This window comes from Pleurodeles waltl, chromosome 1_1, assembly GCF_031143425.1.
Source record: "Pleurodeles waltl isolate 20211129_DDA chromosome 1_1, aPleWal1.hap1.20221129, whole genome shotgun sequence".
NCBI lineage: Eukaryota > Metazoa > Chordata > Amphibia > Caudata > Salamandridae > Pleurodeles > Pleurodeles waltl.
The window spans coordinates 616,597,479-616,624,691 of NC_090436.1; positions in this window are offsets into that span (position 1 = coordinate 616,597,479).

Sequence of the window (27,213 nt, forward strand, 5' to 3'; positions counted from 1 at the left end):
CACTTTATTTCATTTTGCTTTTGCTTTCCAAATATTTTGACCTCTAAGCACCCCTTCACACACATATACATAGAATTTCATTTGCAACTGGAATACATGACCATTGTTCTGTAGGGTCTGCAGATTGACCAACCCACCGTCAGGCACTTTTCTTTGCCTAAAACACCTGTCACGATTCAAAGTATGCACTATGCAACAGTAATACAATGCACAGAAATACAGAATGATGAAGCAGCTAACTCTCTTGGGGAATGCAACATTAAGAAAAACATCAAATTAGAGGAACTAAATGGGGGACAAACATTACACACATTTTAACATTCATTGTTCACATATCAATCCGTGTTCGTGGCATTAATGTTAAGGGCATGAAAATAGGGCCAGTTTTAACGCCATACAGCTGATAACCGCCTTTACTGTAAGCAGGTATTTCTCCCCTTGCACTTGACTCAGATATTTGGATCCATTATGCAAGGGGGAAAAGATCCGGAACAACGCGTCCGGAACCACGCCTGCATTGTTCACGCAAGCGAAACAACGCTTGCCTGAACAATGCAGGCCTTTTTCTCTGCCTTAAGCACGCCTTATGCTGAACAACGCACACGCGTGGTTAAGGCAGAGAAAAAGGAAGATCCATCGGGAGAGGACGCGGTCAGGTAAGTGGGGTTGGGGCAGGGTTGGGGGTAGTTTTTAGGGGTGGGGCGGGGGTGAAGGAGTTGGGGCGGTTAGGGCATTTTTTTTTTTAAGGTGTGGTGGGAGAGGTCGGTACTATGGTTTTTAGGGCTGGGTAGGGGGTCAGGGTAATTTTGTGTTTGGGGGTCGGGGTAATTTTGTATTTAGGGTGGTGGGGGGTCGGGTTTTTAGGGGCGGGTGGGAGTCAGGGTAATTTTGTATTGGGGTGTTGGGGTAGTTATGTTTTTAGGGTGGGGGGCAGGTTTGTAGGGGTGGGAGTCGGGGTAATTTTTATTTAGGGTGGGTTGGGGGTTGGGTTTTTTGTTGGGCTGGGTGGGGGGTTGGGGTAATTTGGTATTTAGGGCACGTGGGGGTGGGTAATTAGGGGTGGGGTGGGGTGGTCGGGGTAATTTTGTATTTAGGGCGGTGGCAGGTTTTTAGGGGGTTGGGGTCAGTGTGATTTTGCATTTAGGGCGTGTGGGGGTTGGGTTTTTAGAGATGGGGTTTAGGGTAATTTTGTATTCAGGGCAGGTGGGGGGCCGGGTTTTCTGGGGTGGGGGTGGGGTGTTGGGGTAGTTTTGTATTCAAGGCACGTGGGGGGGTCGGGTTTTTAGGGACAGGGTGGGGGTTGTGGTAATTTTGTATTCAGAGCAGGTTGGGGGTCGGGTTTTTAGGGGCGGGGGTGGGGGTGGGGGGTTGGGGTCATTTTGTATTTAGGGCAGGTGTTGGTGGGTTATTAGGGGTGGGGGCAGGGGTAATTTTGTATTTAGGGCGGGGGTGGGTTTTTAGGGGTGGGGGTCGGGGTAATTTTGTAATTAGGGTGGGTGGGGGAATCGTTTTTTTAGGGGCGCTGGTGGGGGTTGGGGTAATTTTGTATTCAGGGCAGGCGGGGGTCGGGTTTTTTAGAAGCGGGGTAGGGAGGTCGGGGTAGTATTGTTTTTAGGAGTTGGGTAGTTTTATTTTTGGGGTGAGGGTCGGTTTCAGGGCTCAGGGTGGGTCGGGGTATCAGGGTATTTTTTAAAGGTGGGAGTTGGGGTACTTCTGTTTTAAGGGGGGGCAGGGTAATTTTGTTTTGAGAGGTTGGGTTTTATTTTTGGGGGTGTGGGGTGGTTTTAGGGCTCAGAGTGAGTTGGGGGCTTTTCGGGTAGTTTTTAAGGGTGGAGGGTCAGGGTACTTCTGTTTTTAGGGTGGGGGGCGGCATGTGACAACCACGCATGCCGTTTCCACATATGCTTTTACTAGGCATGCCTTTACAACAAAAAATAATTGTAAAGGCATGCATGGTAAAGGCATGCATGGAAACAACGCAGTCGTTGTTCCAACCACATTGTTCATGCATGCGAGGTTGCTGCATGCGTTGTTCCATCATACAACCCGCAAGGGTCTCAGTACAAGAAAAATAACGCAAGATTGGCATTATAACACTTACTTTACTGAAGACAAGGCACTAAATCACACATGCTTGCATCCTCTCCTACTGGGTGACGAATGAGGAAAGAATGGGATCTATGCCTGTTAATTTTATTGACAGATAGCTGTCTTCACGCAGGGATGAAGACTTAGATGCCCAAAATCATGACGCTAAAGCATCACTGACCTATAGTGGATACTGCCATAGACCACAATGGAAATGAAGGGTTTTAGAGCACTCAGCCCTACATCGTGCATCACAGTGTAGAATGTTGAGTTACTGCCTGGATTCCATCTAGTGCTTCAAAGCGAGTCAGGGCAGGCAGCCTGGGACAGACAGCCCAGACTTAAATACATTGTTTTGTTTAGCGATCAATCGTATCTCTACAAAATCAATCCATTACACTTTTTTAATATGAATGTGTAGGAATTTTAGAGGGATGCAGCCCCTCAGACCTCTAAGAGAAACCCCCAGAGCACTAGCCCCCTTTCATTTGCACTGTTATAAATGGGGTATTTTGTTGCCAGTCAGGTTACCCCCTGTCCAAGCAAGAACCTTCACTCTAGTTGGGAAAAGTCACACACAATTCAAATTATCCTGTGCCCACCCTCTAGTGGCACTGAGCAGTCAGGCTTATCTTAGAAGGCAATGTGTAAAGTATTAGTGCAATAAATCATGCAATAACAGTATAACCCCACAAAAAATACACAACACAGTGTTTAGAAAAATATTGAATATATTTATCTGGATAAATGCAGGTCAAAACAATCAAGAGTTGATAAGTACACGTTAAAATATCACTTCAGAGAATGATAAAAAGAGTTTAGTCGTTAAAAAGCACAAAGTACCTGGTTTGCGTTCAAATTCTCCGCAAGGGACCGCAGAGGAGGAGATGCATGGAAAATGGGGAGGTGTGCGTCGGTTTCTCCGGGCGCACACAGACGATGCGTTGATAATTTTCCACACAGGGAAGGCTTTGCGTCGATTTCTGGCACGTGCACTTGGATCCTCTTTGAGGTGCGGAGTTTTCAGATGCCCCGGGGACGATGCAGAGAAATTCTGGGCATGCAGGATGGAGTCACAGGAGCTACTTCGATCCGGTGAACGATGCGTGGAAATTTCTGTTGCACGGCAGGCGCTGCGTCGATTCTTCTCGCAGGAAGTTGGGCTGCATCGTTCCGGCTCGGCTATGCGTTGATCCAGTGGGCCGTGCGTTGAAGTTCTGGTCGTAACACTGGGGCTGCGTCGATCTCCTCTCGGGGAGCCGGGCTGCGTCGTTCCGGTTCGGCGTGCGGTGATTTTCTCACAAGATGCAGAATGTACGCTGTTTCTGGCAGGCTGTGCGTCAAATTTTCACAGCACAAGGAGTTCTTTGCAGGAGGAAGTCTTTTTGGTCCTGAGACTTCAAGGAACAGGAGGCAAGCTCTATCCAATCCCTTGGAGAGCACTTCTCAGCAGAGTCAGAGGGCAGCAAGGCAGCAGGGCAACAGCAGGGCAGCAGTCCTTTGCAGAAAAGCAGTCCGGTGATGAGTCCTTTGGGCAGCCAGGCAGTTCCTCTTGGCAGGTTGCAGGATCTGGTTCAGAGTTTCTTCCCCAGTGGTATCTTGTGCAGAAGTGCCTGAGTTGGTAGGGTCAGACGCCCTGTTTAAATATCCAAATCTGCCTTTGAAGTGGGGGAAACTTCAAAGAGTGGCTTAGAAGTGCACAAGGTCCCCTTTCAGTTCCATCCTGTCTGCCAGGGTCCCAGTAGGAGGTTTGGCAGTCCATTGTGTGAGGGCAGGCCACTGTCCTTTGACATGTAAGTGTCAGGCCTTCCACCCTCCCAGCTCAGGAAGACCCATTCAGTAAGCAGATGTGTGCAGGTGTGACTGAACATCCTGTGTTTGGGGTGTCTGAGTGAAATGCACAAGGGAGCTGTCAAGTAAGCCCAGCCAGACGTGGATTGTAAGGCACAGAATGATTTAAGTGCAGAGAAATACTCACTTTCTAAAAGTGGCCTTTCTAAAATAGTAATATTAAATTCAACTTCACCAGTCAGCAGGATTTTGTATTACCATTCTGGCCATACTAAATATGACCTTGTTACTCCTTTCAGATCAGAATCTACCACTCAAACAGTATATGAGGGTAGCCCTAATGGTAGCCTATGAACGGAGCAGGCCTCACAGCAGTGTAAAACAAATTTAGGAGTTCTACACTACCAGGACATATAAACTACACAGGTATATGTCCTGCCTTTTACCTACATAGCACCCTGCCCTAGTGGTTACCTAGGGCCTACCTTAGGGGTGACCTATATGTAGAAAAAGGGGATTTTAAGGCTTAGCAAGCACTTTTAAATGCAAAGTAGAAGTGGCAGTGAAACTGCACACACAGGCCTTGCAATGGCAGGCCTGAGGCATGGTTAAGGGGCTACTTATGTGGGTGGTACAATCAGTGGTTCAGGCCCACTAGTAGCATTTAATCTACAGGCCCGGGGCACAGTTAGTGCACTTTACTGGGGACTTACAAGTAGATTAAATAAGCCAAATGGGTATGAACCAATGTCACCATGTTTTAAGGGAGAGAACATATGCACTTTAGCGCTGATTAGAAGTGGTAAAGTGCGCAGAGTCCTAAAACCAGCAAAAACAGTATCCAAAAAGTGGAGGGAGGCAGGCACAATGTTAGGGGTGACCACCCTAAGGCTGTCAGGTCTAACATGAACCCATCATGCATTTAGGATATGAAATTCTTGGATGGCCTCCCCTCCACATAAACACACCTACTGCTGATTAGAGAATGAAACAATGTGGGTGGCATTTTGTAAGGGAAGTGTTATAGAGTGTAAAGCAGTCCTGGCAGGGATATAATTTTGAGCAATTCTTCTCGTCCTGCTGTGCTTACGGGATGGCTTTCCCATAAATCCATGTCTCGGCACACTTGCAAAACCAAGGGTGTGATATTTAAATCCAATGCCTGCTGTCTGATAGGAGTGGTGTGCATACCAATATAATGGAAATACTGGTCTGCCCACAGCAGGTTGGTGGTTGTCTTTATGCATCATGTGCCCTGCTTAGAGGAATGTGAGTAGATTTGTGCAAATAACCCCTTGGACTTGATGCTTCCACATATACCTCGATCATGTGTAATAGCCTAGGCAGAGAAGTTATCCTTAGTATATAATGATGTCCTGTTCTTTATACAACCCAACCACTGAAAACCGCTGAACTGTGCATCACATCTAACCGACTCTGCCAGCAGCTCTATGACTAGGGCAAAAAGTGGAGGTGATAGGGGGCACCCTTGCCTTGTAAACTGCTGGATGGCGACAGTGGGAGATAATTCCCACTGACCCAGACATTTGCCAATGGTTTTGAGTAAAGTGTTTACCTGTACTTGCGAAAGACGGAGCCAAAATGAATTCACTCCAACAATCAGAACCTCATAACACCAGAGGACGTAGTCAAAGGCTTTCTCAAAGTCTTTAAATATGAGGGACCTCCATTTGTTTGTCATTGATGACAGCGCCATTGCGGTACTGAGGCATCTAATCGTGAGTGCTGCTCTCCAGCATAAATCAGTTCTAATCTGGACGAACTACAGATCTGATTAACTTCACAAGTCTATTCATCAGCACTTTTATCTCTGAATTAATTAAGGAGCTAGGCAAAAGTATCATATTTATCTGGTGGCTTCTGTGACTACACATTTACTAAGATCACAGCACCATGTAGATCATATGACAGCTCTCTGGTCTTTAAGGTTTAAGTGTAGATCCACAAAAGCTGCAGGATCAAATGTGACACATATTTCTTGAAAATTTCAACTGGGTATCCATTAGGGCTGTGAGTTTTCCTGGACGGGAGTGAGTTAATGGCCATCAGGATTTCTTCCTCATTCAGTCCAGTCCTTGCCTGTTAATATCAGTCAGCTTAGGTACTATCAAATCTTCCATACTCGGCTGCTCTTGTTTGGCTGTAGTGGGAGGCTGCTCCACGTAGAGATAATCATGATAGGAGGCAAATTCATAAGCTATTCACTTGTGGTCCATAAGAGGTTGCTTTGTTTGGGAAACAACAGTGGGAACTAGTTTAAGTTCCTGGCCCTGTTTCCCAGCCAGTAAAACAGTTTTCCTGCTTTATCTTCAACCTTGCATGTCTTGTGTTATGTTGCCATGTGAGAAAGAAATGCCAGGTCAAGCATTTTCTGCCTGAGCAAATCTCAGCAACTCTATTTTATGCAACAAACAATTGTCAGGGGCCTCTGCCATTTCCCCCTCAGTACTGTGTTTTCACTTTCTAGCTCAGTTATTTTACTGAGTTTACGCCATTTAGCCACCATTTCTAATGAAGAACTGCCTCCAGAGCCTCCCAAAACATGGCTGGAGTGTCAAAAGTGTCTTTATTAGTGTCAATGTAGTCTATGATCACTGAAGGAAATCACCAAAGGAAGAATCTTGAAGCCACCAGATACTTAGTCATCATAGTCCCGACTGCCGGACTCCCAGTATCTTGAGGTTTAATATGATTGGGGCATGAAAGGTAAGAGCTCTGTGGAGGACACGGGCATCCACCTACCGGTGTGTGTCTGAAGAGGGCATATAAAGTAGTCTGTTCTAGAGAAAGACCTGTGCGAATAGGAGTAAAACATGAACTCCCTGGCCATGGTGTATACTAATCACTATGGCCCTAATTATGTCATTGGCGGTAAAAACTGCCTAGCACCGCGGTGACGGCCGCCAAAAGACCGTCACCACGGCTACCATCCGTCCGCCATATTATGAGCACTGCTGGACTTCCATCACAAGAAGGGCGGAAATCCGGCAGTGATCATAGTGGTGGATGGTGGTAAGGTGGCCCTGCTACCACCAGCACCACCACACTAGTAGACTGCCGCCAGCCATATCATGACCTGTGATACGGCCTGGCGGTGTTCTGCTGGCGGGGGCTGCTGGCAGAAGCAGCGCCCCCTCCCGTTCCCTGCCGGAAGACCACCTGGAAGAAGGTAAGTTGGGCTTCCGACAGGGGAGGGGGGCCGGGGTGTTGTGTGTGTGTGTGGGGGGGGGGTTGTGTGCATGAATGTGTGAGTGTGTGCATGAATGCGTCTGTGTGTAGTGTTGTTTGCTTGGGTGTATGCATGTGTGTGAATGCGTGTAAGAATGGTAATGTGAGTGTGTGTCAGCATGTCAGTGTGAATGGGTGTACAGATGTGTGCGAGCATGACGGGATGTATGCGTGTATGAATGCGGGTATGCCAGTGTGAGTGAGTGGGTGTATGCGTTGTGCGTGTCTGTGGGTGTGTGCGTGTATGGGGGGTGAGATGATCGGAAGGGGGAGTGTGGATGGAGGGGGGGTGCATCTGGGGAGTGTTGGGGGGGGTGAGCCGCCTAACAGTGACAGGGAAGGAATTCCCTGTCACCGGTAGGACTTACCACCATGCTTGCTAACTCCACGAAAACCATGGTGGTAGGCTGGCTCAAAATGCCGGCAGCGGCACTATAGCGCCCGCCGGGCTGCAGATTAACATCTCCGGCCCGGCGGCTGCTACCGCTGTGGTGGTCTGGGTGGAGAAGTGGCAGGTTGGCTGCAGCCAACCCGCCATTGTCATAATGTGGCGGTATGTACTGCTAGCCTGGTGGCGCTACTGCCGCCACATTACCACTCACCGCTGGGGTCATAATAACCCATGTGTTTGTGAAGGCCAGTGATCGGGCCCACGCTTTGAGGATATCAGATACGTTGGGAGCTGATAGTGGTGGCGGTCCTAGGATCCATGACCCAATTAAAGTCTCCCCCTACTACCATTTGTCATGTAGGGGAGTGTAGCAATGATTTAGTTAGAGGTTTAGTGATGTCCTTTACCAGAGTGGGGGGCATAAACCAATGGTATTGACCAGTACATCACTCCCATGCTACCTTCTATCACTGTAAACCCACAGAGGTAGCCGTAATGAGTTTTCAGAACCTGCAATTAAAAGTGTTGATGCACAAGGATAGCCATCGATTTGAATGAGTTGTAGAATCAGCGTGGTATAATCTTGTGTATACACCAAGGGATAAAATGGACATCTATTCCCCAAGAGGTGTGTCTCTTGCAGAAATATTACAGATGGTGATTATCTCTTGAAGTATTGAAAGACTGCCAATTTCTTAATTGTATTATTTAAGTCATTTTCATTTCAGGAGAAAATGCCAGATGTACTTCGTGGTTTTCGTCACAGTCGTTTGTAATGTGCTGTGGTTGAATGAACTTGGATGTGGTCGTGCAAGATGTGAACTAAAATAATTAAACTAAAACCAGTCGCAACTGCCCACTCCCTACACTCATAAACATAAAGCATCCGTCGGCCAGACCCAACCAAATAACCATGGGCCAGATGTAGCAAAATAACATTTTGCGACTTGCAAATAGCGAGTCATTGCGACTCGCTGTTTGCAAGTCGCAAAATGTTATGCAGAACGGTGTCTCAGACACCGTCTGCAAGTCGGTATGGGGTCGCAATGACCCACCTCATGAATATTCATGAGGTGGGTCGCAAATTGCGGCCCCATACCGACTATGGGCACTCGCAAACATGGAGGCCTGCTGTAGTCAGCAGACCTCCGTGTTCGTGACTGCTTTAAATAAAGCAGTTTTTTTTTTTTAAGTGTAGCCCGTTTTCCTTAAAGGAAAACGAGCTGCACTTAAAAAGAAAACCGAAACCTTTAGTTTCGGTATTTTTTCAGGGCAGGGAGTGGTCCCATGGGGACCCCTTCCAATTTGCGAGTGGGTTACCATCCACTTGAAGTGGATGGTAACTGCAACACCATTTGCGACCGCATATGCGGTCGCAAATGGTATTGCATACCACTAGGAATCGCAAATAGGAAGGGAACACCCCTTCCTATTTGCGATTCTGAAATGCATTTTGCGAGTCGGTCCGACTCGCAGAATGCATTTCTGCATAGGAAAATGTGATTTGCAACTCGCAAACGGCAGTTTTTGCCGTTTGCGAGTTGCAATTCCTTTCCTACATCTGGCCCCATGTGTTTTGGCATGTGTGGCCCTGACCTTCTCTGAGCAACTAAAAGGACACTCCAGCATGGCTCAATACAGTCAACTGAGCTGAGAGTACAAACTCAGATTGTGCTTAGGCACCTCAGTGAAAACAAAGCCCCAACTCCACTAAGCCTCACATCCCATCATAATAAGAATTCAGACATTTCTGCTGTGAAAGGGTATTGGGAGTTCGATTAGCTGTGGTTTCCATAGACTTGTGGGTGGAGGGGCATCTTGGGAATCCATATAAACGATAGAGTACCTCTTGCTGTTTCGGTCTCCATCATCACTACTGTATCACCAGTCAGATGCTTCAGATCCGTCAGTCTTCTAGGAGTGCAGCCTTCACTACTGACAGCCCCTCTACCTGCTCTGTCTTATTGGGTGCAAAGCCCTCCCGTGGCATCTCGGTTCCTTTGGGTGAGGACCAGCATATAGTCCTCTTTCTTCGGGCTTTCATATTTTTAGCCATTCCCAGACTGTCCAATTAGTTTCGCTGGATACAGTAGCATGAAGGTCAGCTGCACTGCCTTTAACTTTTGCTTTACCTTGTTATAGGTTCTCTATATCTGCTGTATGTATGAGGTAGAGTCTGGGTGGATGCTGACCCATGCTGTGGCTACAGTCAAGTTGGTGTGAGGTCTGGACTGCCTTAGTGTACTGTTCCTAGCTGCATAGTTTAAGAAATGGGCAATCATCGGCCTCAGCGGTTCCCCGGAGGTGGGGGCACCACAACGGACCTGAGAGCCCTCACGGTAACAGTACATGTTGACAGCGTTTCGGTGGGCAGATCCTATCTGAGGGTGGGGTTGCCTGCATTAGACTATGAGCATTCAACTCAGTTGCACGTATTGTGGCATTGCAGTCTCCACTACCAGGGGTGTGGGGTGGAGGGAGCCCTGGAAGCTATACTGTATATCCACTGTCTGCATCAAGTAGTTACAGTACGCTGCAGTAATGTAAGGAAAATAAATCTGCAACCAGGGCCATCACCCAGTGCTCACCAGCTGCAGATCCAGCAGGCCATTTGTCACTCACTCAAGGCTGGGGCATTTTGTTCCCATGTCACAGGTGCCCAGGAACCATTTCTATTCCAGTTTGTCTCCCTGAGACAGAGGCTGACACAACTCCTTTAAGACACCTTGGCCTAACCGCTTCTCACAAGCTGCGGGGCCCAGATGAGCTAAAACTGCCTTCTTCTCACTGGCCTTCTGGGGCTCCAGGGTCACCCAGGCCCTCAGGCAGCAGCGGCCCTCCCAGTAATAACTTTTCAGATAGAGTAACATTCTCACAGCCTGATCTGTGGCCACAAGGCCGGCAGGCTCCGGGCGGAGCAACCAGAGGGTCCTGGTCCATCCTCACAGTTGTCTTTTGCGGCTTCTCTTTGCACCGGATGTCCTCCTAGAGTTTCAGGTCAACCACATCCAGCCTCCAGAACAGGGACACTGCAGCAGCCCAGCAGTGAGTTCAGCCCTTACCTCATTTCATTCCAGCCAGCAGCACAGCGTCACTGGGAATGCCTAGCGGGTGCTGCACCATAGCCAAGGATTGCTACAATTTTCAAGAAACCACTTCCAAGGCACGCCCTCCCCCCATCTGTGCTAACTTGATGGCAAGTTCTGCAGAAACTGGTGGCTATGCAAGTGCATTTAAATGACTGTGGCCATAGGTGTGAGTTTATAAATATCATAGTTTGTCACCATTGGAAGCTATACCCTTGTACCTCTATATTGCATGGCATCATGTATCCTCCTCCATCAAAAATCTGTACATCATCTCTGATTCTATTTGTTCCTTTGTACCACAGATCATTCCCCTTCCAAGAAGGTTTTCATTCATATGTTATGACAGAGAATATATTTTGAAGGTGTAACGTTGATAAAATAAATGTTACACATGTGAGCACATGGATAGCAGACCCATACAGGTCTTGCAAGCTTATACATCAGTCTGATTGCTCCAGTTACATAGACCTTACAGGTTCAGATAGCACACAGCTTACACCAGTTTTACACACTTTGCCCCAGGCAACAGTGTTGATAATGACATAATGACATAAAACGCTTTATTACTCTAGATGCAGAATTGCCTCCACATCAGGCATGACATAACTGTCAATGCAGCAAGTTTCATTTGAAAGAAAGGAAAGAACATCTGCAATAATTCTCATTGAACTCAAGATAAATGATAATACTGATTTTAGCTGTAAACATATTTTGGAAAAGCAGTAATTTGCTCCCACACAATAACATTTTAGTTTTGTAAAAACACATATTGTGCTGTTAAATGAAGGTGTTTCATTTCCATTTCAGAAGCTGAATCTCAATTACCCTGAGCAAGAGCTAGTCATCTTCTTGAAAAAATATTTTTGCCCTGAAATACATGATTTAAATTTTTTTGTAAATGTGTGTTTTGTCCTCAACACCAGTTTGTGATGTCATCAAGTACATATATTTGCTACTGCCATATATGGAACAATTGATCCTTGTATGACTCTGTATCATCACATTCAATGGGTCTTCTGCACATGCCAGAAGTTAAGCAAAGGATGAACACATAGGCCCATATTTATACCTTTTTAGCGCCGAATTTGTGTCATTTTGTGATGCAAAAGCGGCTCAAACTTACAAAATATAATTGTATTTTGTAAGTTTACTCCTCTTTTGCGTAAAAAAATGACGCAAATGCAGCGCTAAAAAAGTATAAATATGGCCCACAATGCCAAGAATGGCCACCCAAGAATGACCAACATTATACCAGGTCCAGCATTATGCCAGATGTGGGTATCATTATGCCAAAGTTTCCCTCAATTTTATTTATTCAGCTCGTATATTGATATAGCACGTCCATCAAAGGCAAAGATGTATTTTACATGGTAATAATGCAATAATATGACAATAAGCCAAAATGAAAACCATAACCTGATGGCCAGCATAATAACGGGGAGGGCACAATTATGCCAAACATGCACATAATACTGAAATACGGTGTTGCAATAAAAAGCTAATAAAACAGATGAAACCACTGATCATAGTTTTGATGAAATAACATTGATGTGAATAGTCAAAATGTGAAAAAACAAGAAACTCATCCATGATCTGATATTGAATCATGGGTCTGAATAACGAAAAAAATCCCCAAAAGGCTCATAAAGTTACAAGAAATCGAAACATTAAAAAAAAACCTCTTTCTGCAAAAAGTAAAAAAAAAACTAATGGAAAATAATGATAAGTAACATAGGTAAATAACATAGGACTGCAGTAGACTTTTTCAATTTCTACTGCAACGCTAACCGGAAAACAGCAAACGAAGCTGGAGGATGGGCAGCTGCACTTGAATACATGTGAGGAGGAAAGTATAGATGGAGGAATTGTAGGAATAAAAAATGTGCAAGTAGCAGAAGAAAATTGGGAAGCAAGACTAAGAAGATGGAATAACAAGGGGATAGATGAGGGAGGAGGATTCTGGTGAAACATGAAAAGGTGAAATAGGGAATTGTTCATAAAACTTCACACAATCACCAAAGGCTTGAATTTTATTCTATCAACCCAAGCCTGTAATACTGTCATAATGGGAAAGTATTTTGTCATTTTTCAGCTCTGAGTGCATAACGCTTGCTAATTCTATGCTTAAAAACTTTGCTGTACACATGGTGAAAGGCTCTGTCACTTTCTAGCTAAGAGTGGGTAGCACTGTGCTGCTCGTATACTTCTGCACTGCGCTAGAAAAGCAGACATTTGAGGCGAGCAGACTTGAGTGTCATGGTAAGAATGTTTCATATGAAGGGTCTGCACATTGGGTGATAAAGCTCTGCAGAGTGGTTTGTCGGTAAAACATGGGTGCTTATTCCACTGCATTTTGGTGCATCAAAGCATTATCTATCTATCTGTTCTCTGAAGCAAATATCCAGGTAAAAAGTTAGGTTCTAGGCAGACATGCATCCTTAGCAAGGGATCACATGCTCTGCATTGTAAAATTAAGGGGCATATTTCTACTCCGTTTGCGCCGAATTTGCGTCCATTTTTTTCGACGCAAATTCGGCGCAAAACTAACGCCATATTTATACTTTGGCGTTAGACCCGTCTAGCGCCAAAGTATGAGGAAAGAGCGTCATTTTTTTGCGTGAACGCCTTCCTTGCGTTAATGAGATGCAAGGTAGGCGTTCCCGTCTAAAAAAATGACTGCGAAGCAAATGCGTCGTATTTATACTCCCGGGCAAAAATCACGCCCGGGAGTGGGCAGGGCAAAAACCCCCACATTTGCGCCTCTTTTTAACGCCTGGGTCAGGGCAGGCGTTAAGGGACCTGTGGGCTCAAAATGAGCCCACAGCTGCCCTCCCATGCCCCCAGGGACCCCCCCTGCCACCCTTGCCCACCCAGGAGGACACCCAAGGATGGAGGGACCCATCCCAGGGACATTCAGGTAAGTTCAGGTAAGTATAATTATTTTATTTTTTTATATTTTTTTGGGCATAGGGGGGCCTGATATGTGCCCCCCTACATGCCACAATGGCCAATGACCATGCCCAGGGGACATAAGTCCCCTGGGCATGGCCATTGGGCAAGGGGGCATGACTCCTGTCTTTACTAAGACAGGAGTCATGTAAATGGCGTCTGGGCGTCGTTAAAAATGGCGCAAATCGGGTGGAGGCGATTTTTTTGCCTCAACCTGACTTGCCCCATTTTAAGACGCCCTAACGCCATTTTCCCCAACGCCGGCGCTGCCTGGTGTACGTGGTTTTTTTCCACGCACACCAGGCAGCGCCGGTCTGCTAGCGCCGGCTAACGCCATTCAATAAATACGGCGCCCGCATGGCGCTTCAGAATGGCGTTGACCGGCGCTAATCTTTTTGGCGCAAAACTGCGATAGCGCAGTTTTGCGTCAAAAAGTATAAATATGGCCCTAAATATCTGTTACTGCAAGATCCTACTGAATTCAATCACATCAAAATATAAGGTCCAAGAGTGAAAGAGAGCTCGCTGCCATGGTCATAAAGTAAGCCTTCCTCTTAATCATCCATTTATGCATCCTCTTTTCTAAGACTCTCATACTTTCTGTCACTAGAAATGCTTTTGCTATTTGCTGGGGAGTGTGTCAGAGCCAAAATAATTATGGATGAGTTTTAAATTTGATACAACTTGCAGTTAAACTTTACACTCAACAAGTTAACCACCTATGACTGTCATGTAACTGCAAGGGTAAAGAAAGACTGGAAAACCTCTAGAGACAGAGGTTGAAAACAATGTGTGGCTTCTGCTTCCCAACCACACATTCATCCATTGTCCATTAACCTTTGATGTAAAATGGATGAGAGAAAGAGATACCCATCAAGTGGCTGCATTACACATAATGAAACCTGAAACACTATTCTCAGTCCCAGGTTTCCTGCTTAACCAAATTGTGTGATCTCAGGCAATTATTTTATTTTGCCATGTTTCCTTTTTCTTTATTATCACATTTGAGAGCATCTTCGAATACATGATTTCAGGATGTGTGCAAAAACCTTTTCTGAACTCAATTCACATTTTTGCTCCATGCATAATAACAACTTAGGCCATATTTAGGGTATATATGACAGCTGACTTGCCTCTTGGTTCACTAGAAGCATTGTCATTGGTGTCATCAGTGGGGAGGACGGGGCATGAATCTTTAAAAATTATCACTTCTAATAAAGGTCTCTCAGTATAATGGAAAATACTAAAGTGAAACTGTTAGAAATGGGGTCTCTAGTTGGCAGTGGTTTGCACCATGTCCAAGTAGGGACTCTCACTCTACTCAGGGTAAGTGAGTCACAGATGTAAGATAACTGCTCACACCTTTGGTAGCTCGACTCAAGCAGTCAGGCTTATCTCAGAGGCAATGTGCACACACACATAATAAAACAGTAAGAACACTACAAAAGGACTACACACCATTTTCGAAAAATAGCCAATATTTATGTGAACACAACAAGACCAAAACGACAAAAATCCAAAACACACAAGCAAAGACACTCACTTTTAAAGATTAAATCTCAGTAAAGCGCTTAAAAACACAATAGCTACAACTCGGGCTATCACAACGTTTTTACGGAATCGTTCCCAACAGTGCAATGCCACTCAAGAGGGGGGACCAGTCATGGAGTCACACGAACCCCAGGTACAATACCTTTAGAAAACAAGGAAAGACAGATGTTACACAGAGTTGGGAGGAGCGGTGTTGCTGGAGCTGGTGCATCGCCAGTACCTTACTGCTACCAGGGAGGTGAGGCATTTGTTCCTTACGGTTGCAGGGGATTTGATGAAGTGTCAGTCGATGAATCCAGCTGGTCAAGATGCGATGTGTCAACTTTACGGTGTCATTGAAACCCTCACGGGTGAGTAGTGTGCTTTACAAATTCCCTGATTGATTGATGATCACACCATGGGGCCACAGGTGCTGCGGCAGAGTCGGGCATCACGGACGTCAGTGACACAGAACTCTGAACTCGCGCTATGGAAGGACTTCAGTGGCCCTGCAGTGGCATCGGGCCTCAGGAGTCGCTTGTGATCATTTCACTCAGTGGGGACCACGGATCAAATGCAAGCAGTGGCGTGGAGTTGGACAGCGGCACCAGTTTTGAAATTGATCTGGAGTCGATGTACTTGGTTTCTTCTGAGATACACCGAAACTCACTCCCAAGGGCTCAGAAACTGGAGTTGGCACCACTTAGTGAATCAGGACTCTGAGCAAGAGAGCCCTGGTGCCGGCAGATGAAGTCGTTAATGTCTCTCAGACTTCTAACAGGAGACAAGCTCAGTTCAAGTCCTTTGAGAACCTTTGGAAGCAGGATGTAGAAAGCAAAGTCCAGTCCTTTCACTCCCAGGGTAGAAGCAACAAGCAGCAGGCTAGCACAGCAAAGCAACAGGCAGAGTGGCAGTCCCTCCTACAGCATCTAGCTCTTCATCCTGGCAGAATATCCTCAGTCTAGAAGTGTTCTAAAGTTGTGGTCTCAGAGGTCCAATACTTATACTCATTTCTGCCTTTGAAGAAAGCAAACTTCAAAGGAAGGTCTTTGTAGTACACAAGATCCTGCCTTTCCTGCAGACACACACCAGGGGGTTGGAGACTGCCTTGTGTAAGGACAGGCACAGCCCTATTCAGTGTAAGTGTCAGCTCTTCCGACCACTCTGGCCCAGGAAGACCCATCAGGATGTGCAGAGCTCCCTTAGTGTGATTCTCTAGAGTGAATTCACAGCTTCACTGTCATCCTGACCCAGACGTGTATTCCATAGACAGGCAGAGACACAGAATGGTTAAGCAAGAAAATGCCCACTTTCTAAAAGTGGCATTTTCAAACTTACAATTCAAAAAACAACTTCACCAAAAGATGTATTTTTAATTTGTAAGTTCAGTACCCCAAACTCCATATCTCTATCTGCTCCAAATAGGAAATTACACTTAAAAGATATTTCAAGGCAACCCCCATGTTACCCTATAGGAGAGATAGTTGTTGCAATAGTCAAAAACAAATTTAGCAGTATTTCACTATTAGCATATGCACACCACACCAGTACATGTCCTACGTTTTAGATGCACTACACCCTGCCCTTGGGTCTGCCTTGGACTTGCCATAGAGGTGATTTACATTTAGTAAAAGGGAAGGTTTGGGCGTGGCAAGTGGGTGCATTTGACAGGTTGCAATGGCAGGTGAAAACTGCCTACACAGGCACTGCAATGGCAGGCCTGAGACATGTTTACATGGCTACTCATGTGGGTGGCACAATCGGTGCTGCAGGCCCACTAGTAGCAGTTAATTTATAGGCTCTGGGCACACATGGTGCACTATACTAGGGACTTACTAGTAAATCAAATATGCCGATCATGGATAAACCAATCACCAATGCAATTTAGACAGAGAGCACTTGCACTTTAGCACTGGTCAGCAGTGGTAAAGTGAGTCCCTAAAACCAGCAAAAACAAAATGCAGCATAGGATCAAAACAAACGATTTGGGAGTAACTCTGCAAAAAGGGTCATTTCCAAAAGAAATACTTTCCCATGTTAAAGAAAAAGACCAGCGGCGGCTCCTCTGCTAAAGCAGAGGAGCGTCGCCCCACTTCTTTATGCTGTGGATGAAAAGGAAAAATAAAATGATAATAACATGTTATTTTATTTTTACTCGGGGAGCCAGGTTAGGGCGGGACAGGGCGGGGCTGGAGGAGGAGAAAGGCTGGAGGTAGAGTGGTGAGGGCACATAAGTGCTTATGACACTTTGGCCGGCCATGTTCTGTATTGAACTGCCAGGAGGAGAAAGTGCACATGACTCTACTCCCTATCTGAGCGCTGAAGCAGGGCGATCAGGCCAATCATGATGCTGCTGTCATACTGTTGACAGCAGCGTTGTAATTGGAGGGTAGTCTGGAAGTCTTGTGCTTCCGGTAGTCCGAGGAGGACGGAGGGAGAGATGGAAGTGTCTCTCCCAACATAGAGGTACGTTTTTGTTTTTTTTAATACCCCTCCACCCCGCCCCCGCCCCACCACCCCTGTTGACAAGTGGCCACCACTGAAAAAAACAGTTGCTTTAATTTTGAAGTGATCTCATCATGTTTTTTCATGATGTTTGTTTGTAGCACAATTTACAAGCCAAACTATTCATAGGCTCCTAGAGCCAAGCAGAACATTGGCTTAGCTCTGCTTCAGATCTGCCTTTTAGTTTGTTGACTCTCCCACTGCTTAATAGTACAGAGAAGTCAGTGTTCTCATTTGATCATATTTGCAGCAATACAAGGTAAGTCATGATCAAAGATGGTAGTAGCACATGGACAATCTTCAGATATATAGGAAATACATAGAGAAACTGTGTTGAAAACACATTGCCTTCCACTTTTTTAAAGAACATTTTCTTAGGGATGGTAAACCGCAAACAGTCCTAAGGATGGTAGGGCTTTGCTGTCTTGCCATGAAAGTACTGTAATATTTTCTTAGTGTCTCTTCTGGATGTCTGGATTTTACACCAATTTGTGTGGCATTTCAGTTGTAAATGTGCCATTTGCAGCTATATTTCAAAATTATGTAGATTTTTGTAGGGGGAAAATCCCACCACCTTACCCTTTGAATGAAAGTTGGGTTTTCTTCTTTCGCTCACTCTGATAAACTGGAAGCAGGCATTTATCCCCTGCCACTTTCAAAGTTCACCAGCTACCAGTGCAGAACCCAAGGCAATTTTAGCACTTTGACTAATCTTATTATGCTCCAAAGTTGCAGTAAAGCTGGTTGTAACAAGCTCATATCAATTCATGTGTTGAACAACAGTTAAACATAATTTAACTGACTCATACTACCCAAGTCATCAGTGATATTCACCCTGCGCTACCTTAACCAAGGTAACGAGGAGTATTTGAATGTAAAAGATTATGGTGAAAAATATTTTGAGGGCTTAATTTTATATGGTGAAATGGCTAAAGCTGATTAAGACATCTCAAAGCTAGTAATCCTACGTCAGCAAATGAAAAACTGTCACCTGTGTACAAAGCATCTTTTTCAAGTACTGTAATTATCCAGCTCCTCTTACTGAGAACTGATCCCAAACCACATGTACAAAAGACTTTATATGCAAAGAAAAACACACTTGGAGGACACATGCTTCTTTCACAAACTGGACGTTTTTTGCTACTACTCAGCTGTAATATGGCAGCGGTGCTTCTCAATTTCTCTGTTACATTTATTAGGTGGTTATGACACTAAAACCATACAAAGCATGTTTGCTCCATGTGAAGTTTTTTGCTGCATGTTTTTGTGCATTCATGCATAGTTTAACAAATACTCACAAATATGATTCATGCTGTAGTTGTCAATGTGCTTCCTCACACTTAAACATAATGGATTTCCTTTCTCAAAAGTTGTTATATAGCGATCAATCAAAAGCGGTACGATGTACGTGCATGAAGATGTTTCATAGGATTTTTTCTAACTATTTACTGTATATGATGTCTAATTTATCAAAGCAGCAAGTTATCTAGTTGAGTGGCAATTTCAGAAAGGTATTTTTGTCCATACGTAATTGTTTATGGCCAAAAATATCTCTATTTATGCCTGCTACGAATTCAGAAAATGATTCCTGCAAGAGTAATTAGATCTACTCCTGTGGGTTTCTTTGCACAGGTATAAAGAAATGTGCACTAGGCAGTCCTATGCAAAGAGTAGGAAGTAGGTGAACAAGGTGTGGTTATTCTTGGAAGTTTTGAATGCTTACAAACGAATGTTTTTGCCCGCCGACAAACTGAAATCCTACCGTCTTCCACCCTGAAAATGGCATGAGAGTAACTCCAGTAAAGTGCTGAAGCATCTTCCCTTTTAAGAGGGAAAGTGCTTTTTGTACAGGGAAAACTATTTTACCTGGGACTCCATTTCTACTTTTCTTAAATCTACAATATATAGACTTCTGCACCTGAGAAGAAGAATACAAGGGGATTGTCATGTCATTCATATTAGTTTGCATGGGACGTTTCTGAATTCCCAAAAGTGGTAAATCTGCTACACAGACATTCTTTTATAGGTTCCGATTACTACTTTTGCTGTGAATGGGGTACCCGGAGGACTCATCTGCTCACTCTAATCACCGCTCTGCCTACCCACGCTCAGGGGAGTGCACATACTGGACGTGTTATCAGCACTAGCACACACCAGACTGTTCGAAATGACACTAACAAATAAAATATAATCATATAACATTTCAGACATCCATTAAGGAAAGGAAATCATGAAAATGGAGAGGAAGAGGTCCTTGAATTCAGTGCCAGACAGAGAATATATTTGGAAAGCGATGTACTTGGCCCTCTTTGCATGGTCACCCCCAAACATTTTGCCTTCACCTTACCTATTTTCTGAACCTGTTTTTGTTGGCTTCTAGGACTCTGTGTCCTTTATCACTGCTATCCAGAGCTAAGGGGTGATGCAGACAAGTCCCAGAGTAAGGTAGGGGTAAGGGTTCCCATGACCCTTGTGGGAAACAGGGGAAAGGTTCTGGTGGGCGATGGCCGAGGGTGCCCCATTTCCAGTCCCACTGGTTTGAGTGTTCCGAGCTAAGACACAAGCAGGGGAACTCTGTAAGTCTTAAGAAATCCCCCACTATTGAGAATTGTACAGAAGTGGCTAATGTGGCCTTGGGGCAGATGGTAGAACGCTACCTGGTCTCCCTTAGTTGGGAGGTAGACTAAGAAGGTAGTTTGCGATCCCTGAGGCTGGGAGTTGTCACTTCTGTCAGATTATAGTGAATAAGTTCCTTGTCACTGCTCTTAGAGTTACCAGTGCCAGCCAGACCATGGAGATGGAATGTTTGGTTTCCCCAGATCAAAACATCTGACAGGTGTGTAGGGTGAGTCACACCCTCGGGCTGGACTTTGTCCGCCCTATTGCTCTGGTACCCCTAGAAAGAGGTGAGGAGGTATCCTTGAGGATGGTCATTGTTATTACCCTGATGCCCATTGATTGCATTCTGGAAAAGGAGTTACCACCGGTATTGGAGGAGCTAGGAGGGGTGGACACCAAGAGTGCCCTGAAATCTCTGATTTCTTCTAGGTTCTACTCCCAAAGAAAGAATACACAATCCCAGCTGGAGGGGTAGGAGGTTGAAATAGTTCAAACTGGGAGGACAAGTGGATCATGAGTTGTCAGCTCTGAAGCCAGAGCATCCCAAGACTGACCCTGGTGAGGCCACTTATGATGGGAGGTACTTCCTGCACTGCATCAGAGACAGAGTGCTGCATACCTGCATCAGCCAGAACCCTGCATGACACAGACAGAATGTGTCATATTTGAGGGGTTGGTGGTTCCCCTGAAAGTTCTTGATTTCCAGGCACCTGTTCAGCCTCAAAGTACAGACCCTGGGCTGAGTGGCCAGTCTCAGGCTACCACACCTGGTCTGGTTGGGACGAAAGTAGAAGAAGGGTGCCTAACACCCAGGGCTATTACCCCTTATTTTGGGAAACCCCAGAGATCATATAATCCTGGATGGCCCAGGGCCTGGCCCTTGACAATGACATCTGCCAGTGGCTTCTGCTAGTTTCTGTCCTTATGAACAGAGTTTTCCTTGGATAAGGGACAGAAATCTGTCCCAAGGGGCAGATGGCCACATTACTTTGTTGGCCATGGTGGCACTGTCTGCCTATTGGGGTACATCTGTGAGCAAGTTAAAGTTAGGCGATTTGGAAATGGGGTCACAAGTGAGGACAAAGGTTCCTCATAGGTCAGTCCAATGGCTCACTAGAGTGTTGACAGAGGGATCTAACTGAGATTAGAGAGTTGTAGGACAGATTCAACTGAGATTAGACCGGTGTAGGAGTGACAAGTGCCACTGCAGAAGAGACCTTTAGTCCACATTATATCACCTAAGCAGGGAAGCCAATCAAGGTATTGATTAATCATCCCTGGCAGCCTGTGTCCTAAGATTTGGCTGGAGGGTTCATGTTGGACTTGGTCCTCTCTGCAGGGTTGCCCTCAAACATTTTGCTTTTAATCCTACTGTTTCCTGAACCCGTGTTTGTTGGCTTTTAGGACTTTGTGCACTTTATCAGTGCTACAGTGCTTGTGTTCTCTGCTTTAAACATGGTACTACAGGCTTATACCCAATGGGCATATTTAGTTTACTTTTCAGTCCCAGTGAAGTGGTGCTACAGGTACCCAGGCCGTGTAAATCAAATGTAACAAGTGGGCTTGCAGCACTCATTGTGCCACACAATAAAATATCCTTTTAAAACGCCTCAGCCATGCCATTGCAGCATGTGTACATTTTTAAACCTTAACTTTCACCTGGTAAAATATACTTTTATTCTGACCTAAGCCTTCCTTTTGAATACATAAAAGTCAACCCCTAAGGAGGCCCTACACAGCCCAAAGTGCAGGGTGCATTGTATTTAAAAAGTTGGACATTTACTTTTAGGTTTTACATGTCCTGGTAGTGAAAAACTCTTAAATTTGTTTTTCACTTCTGCAAGGCATACCTCTTCTATAGGACAACATTTGGTTGCCTTATTAAATCTAATAACTGATAACTTTTGTTTGGGGACAGGTGGAAATGTTGTGTTTGGTGTCTAAGGAATTATAATTTAAAACTTTCTTTAATGGTAAAGTCAGATTTTTAGCAACAATGCTGAAAATTCTACTTTTAGGAAGCTGCCATTTTCTTGTCCTAACCATTTGGTGTCTGCCATCTGTATCCTGGGTCACATAACTAGGTGTAGTTGGCCGTTGGCCTTTGTGTATTCTTGCAGACAGTATCACAAAAGGGGACTGGGTGCTGGAAGTATGAGCGATCCTGACTTGATGGGAGGGGAGGAGCTGTCACCTGCCACACTTGCACTTCTTGCACTTGCCTTGCCTCAGCACACACATACAAAGGACTTCAGACTACTCTTTTTTGACTCCAGACATCCTTGGACCAGAGAAGCGACAAAGGAAATACAGGAAACAGAGATGGGGGAAAAACTAGAAGTTTTTCCTACTGCAAAGTTGGCACCACCTATAAATAATGGAGACCAATGTTTCAGTACACTCCTGGACCAGTGGATACTACAGAAGAAGGACTGCCCTGTTTCCCGCGGACTGCCCTGTTGCCTGAGAAAGAAGGCTAGACCTGCTCCTTTTATTCTAGGCTCCCTGAAGTGACTTCAGTTTCAGATGACTGACCTACTGTTCAGAGATACAGGGACAATGCAAACGCCCAGCTGACCAGCTGCAACTGGACCTCCCTGGACCTGCAACTGAACCTGCTTGAGCCTGGCTGGCTTCTGCAAGGGTGAGTCCCTGATTCTCCAAGAGGCACCTCCTTAGGTTCTGGGCCATTGCTTGGCATCAGAGTGTACAGCTTTGAATGCAAAGGAGAAAATCTTACGTTTTGGGCTGCTTGCGACCAGGAAGAGGCCCATTTGCGCAAAGATATTGCCACCTGCGCTTACTGCCCGTGCGAAACTCAAATTAAACCAACTCTTCACACTACAGTGACTGCCACCGATGAACTGCAACACAAGATCTGCTCTTCATGCTACAGCATCAGCAGCTCGCTGTGACCACCACCACAAAGCTCCAGCAATGGCCATCTGTGACAACTGAGAGGATCTATGTACTACAGCAATGACCATCTGCAAGTCCCGGCCAGCTCTTGGCGCTACAATGATGACATCCGTGACTCTCTCCCTGTTCTTTGTGGCCTTCTCCACCGCAAACTGGACTCTTGGAAATGGTTATTAAGGAGGTAGCTCTTTCAATAGACTAACCGCGTCCCTGTAGCCTACCCATGCTCCATCACGGTCAGCCTGAACTTTTGACGTTCCCCCGTCTCGCATGACTAGACACCTGCAAGTGACGTTTTGTGTTTTTTGGCACTATATTCACCTAAATCTTTGAAACTGCATATCTCGGATTCTACTGATTGTATTTGTGTTGTTTTGGTGTCAAATAATTTATTAAAATCTACTCTATTTTTCTAAACTGGTGAGGGATTTTTCTTGTGTTGTATTTTCTCTTTATTACTCTTTAAGTGCTGCATAAATACTTCATACATTGACTCTTAGTTAGGTTAACCTGTCTTCTTTTGTGTCAAGTTACCAGAGGGTTAAGCACAGGTTAATTTAGTGACTTTTGAGGTTCACCCTGACAGGGATATTGGTTGTTTGAGAAGGGTTCTTCACACATCCCCAACCTAAAATCCAATTTCTTACAGAAAGTATTAAAATGGTGTGCATTGCATGACACACCTACATTCAGCACCTTTTTGAGGCAACGTGCAGAATTTGGGAGCCAGGGAAAGCAACACTATTCCGCAATATGATCATTTCTAAACCCTAATTGGTTCGCAACACTCTTACGTGAGCAATGTAGCTGCATGTTTTTGAATTATATAATTGTTACATAGTTTATTTTTACTGGTTCCCTGACCCCTCCAGGAAAAACGGTGTTTGCAAGTAAAGAGCAACCTTGCGTCAGCTATAATTGTTTATCTATCTGTACTTTGTACCAGCAGAGACGCATGAAAGTGCAAAGTGAACTAACGTTTATCTCCGTTATCTCCTGTACCAAGGACTGCTTTTCAAGATCACATATACTTGCAAGATTTCACTAACACACACCTTAAAGTGCATGTAAATGCAAACAGCGACGTTCTATGACAATAAACGCGCAATTATGTAGTCATGTGACTGGAGAGTAAACAATTAGTGTATTAATTATTTTTTAAATCTCGGTTGTCAATAAATGTAATCTGTAAACCACGATAATCTAATATAGTCAGTGATGACAATAGATTACTTGCAGTGAAAAAAACTGAAAACAATTAATTACAAAGGCGTTGCAATCTCACTGTCTCCTTTGTAAAGTTGGCAATAATCATGAATTTCGGTTAAGTATCCTCTGCAACCAGTATCTCCACTTGAATGTAAGCTCTCACTATCCTTTGTGATATATTAGAATGCCGGGCTACTCGCTCAAGCACTCACTCGTTCACACTGAATATCACATAGGCACTTAAGTGTTGAGCTATTATTGTTCCCATGACTGCCGGTGAATGTGAGTCGAAATCTAAATTTTCTTGATTGCACGCCTCATGCTTATTTGCCACCATCATTGACCAATAAAGAGGTGGCATTTTTCAGGTTTCAAAACCACCAACCAGCACAATGATGACATTGGAGGAAATGACATCAGAGGACATTGGTATCAGATCAGAGGAAAATCATTAGAACCGAGCACTGGCAAAGCCAAGAGTACTGAAGTACTCAAACACAGGCATGCGGAAATGAACACAGACTGAGAGGGTAATTTATTAAGACTAAGAGGGTACATTTTTATTAATTTATTTATTGCCTTGATACTCGAATGGCACAAAGCGTGACAAAGCATTGTGTCGATTTACTTACCATGGTAAATGCCCGTGGGTGCAGCACAAAACTGCAAAGTGCCATGCAAGATCCCGCACAGCGTTTACTAAATTATTTGTGCTATGTCTTTATGCACCCCGCCTCCTCCCGTCATTCCTATAACTCCGCCCTCCTTGCCGGGTATCAGCTAAGCAAACGTAGGGAATAAAAAAAAGAGCAACAAGCAAGCTTAGGATATAAAAAAATATGATACAGATGTGAGAGCCACAGATAGAAATAGGTGGCACTGAGACACAGCACAAATAGTTTATGTGGATTTGTGCATGTATGCACTAGCACAGTGGTACCCAACTGGTGGTCCGGGGACCCCTGGGGGGTCCGCAAAGCCTCTTCAGGGGGTCCGCGAATGCTTAGAAAATGTAATAATATTAACAGATTAGGTACACAACTTTCTGTAATGACACAGTGGGGGGTCCCCAGATTCCAATAATGATTCAGAGGGGGTCCCCGGGTTCCAGCAGTGATGAATTGGGGGTCCACAGAAGTCAAAAGTTTGGGAACCACTGCACTAGCACATTAAAGGCACTATATTCAGTGTATATGTTAGACAAAATTACAAAGTTCATACAGAGAATGATTGATTAATGAACCCTTAATCTTTTTGCCCTTTTAAATAGAGGGTCTAGCTTCTTCAGAGGCTGTTACACAATGACAGCAGAAAAGTGACTTTGAAGGAAAATTGGATTTGACATTTTCTGAAGAACACTGGTTCTATAGAAGATGCAGTAACATCTGCCTCTCCATGTCAATCCATTCTTTCATGGGGACGCGTGTCACTGTCTGATTTAAGGGTAGTGATTAGCAGACTGGTACTGACCAAAGAGATCATCCACCCAAGAGCCATTGCCAAAGGTGGAGAAACCCAAAGCATGTGCCAGATATGTTGGAGACCATCCTCCAGATGTGAACTCTGAATATAATTTCCTGTAGGTCTCTACTATAGGGTTTTTTCAAGTGGCTGCATGGGGTCCTGTAAACCCATCACATTACAGACTTCTATGTTCAGCGTGGCCTGTCAGCCCTTTTGGATGGAAACAATTGGCAATGCAGTTCCACTAGCTGCTTTAGAGTAAGCTGGGAGTGATTTCCCTGAGTGGTGTACTCTGTCTATGCACTCTTTCCACTCTTGTGGACTGGCTTGATCTTGCATCTGGCATTACAAGTGTCAAGGAGATCTGTGCAAAGCTTGAAGGTTGTGCTGCATCATCACATTTGCAGATACCAATTGCAGTTTAACCCCTCCTTGGGGAATAGTTGTCATAATGGGCATAGAAAAGTCTGTGGACAGTAGCTTTAAAAAGGCCCGCAGAGCCCGCACAGGGATAGGTTTCATCCACATAACCAGGGCCAGCCTGGAGAACCAAATGCAGCCCTGGCAAACATGCTCAAACCAGCCCGCTCCCATCATCTCCTCATGCTCTCGCTCTCTCTTCCATCTATTCTTTCTCTCACCTTTCTCTACTTTCTCTTCTCCTTCTCTTGTTGTTTTCTCTCTAGCTCCCTCTCTTGGACTCTCTCTCAAAGCATTCCCATGCCTTCTGCATTCAACCTGAGGGAGCTGGGGAAAGTGACAGAGGCACCAGGGGAAGTCATGGGCTTTCAAAACCTGCCTCCAATGTTCTTAGGCCATACGGGAAGCACCAGTGAAATAAAAAGTTTGCTGCAGGTGAGTGACCGTTGAAGGAGGGATATGATACTTGCTTATGCCTTATTAAAAACAGAAAAAAGAGCATCAGGGGTAATAGAAAATCAGCACAGAAGAAGGTGTCAGATGGAGTCAGGTGGAGCACATTGCAACTCGGGAAGCAGGGGCTTATCTAAAAACTTTAAATGAAACAAATAAAAAATGAACTTGATTAATACATGTAAAATGAGAAATGTGCCAGATCCACAACCTGCATTTTTTAATACTTAAAGTAGTACTACAGTCGTACTGCCTGCTACAAAATGCAATCCACAATTCTAAGAGTGGAAATCTCAATTTTTATCAATTTTGTCTTTTCTATGGGAAGATCTCACACTTGCAACTTTGCTACTTAGTAGTAAATGTGGGAGGGACCAAGGGGAGTGACTGGGAAATGGGGAATGCTTACTAGTAAATAGGAGGGACTTAGGGCATAGTAAGGGGGGGCTTAGTGGGGTTCTGGAGGGGTTTAGGCACGGGCAGACATTGACCCAATGGGGTGCAATTGATGGGGACCTGCTTTGCTCCAAGTTTTGC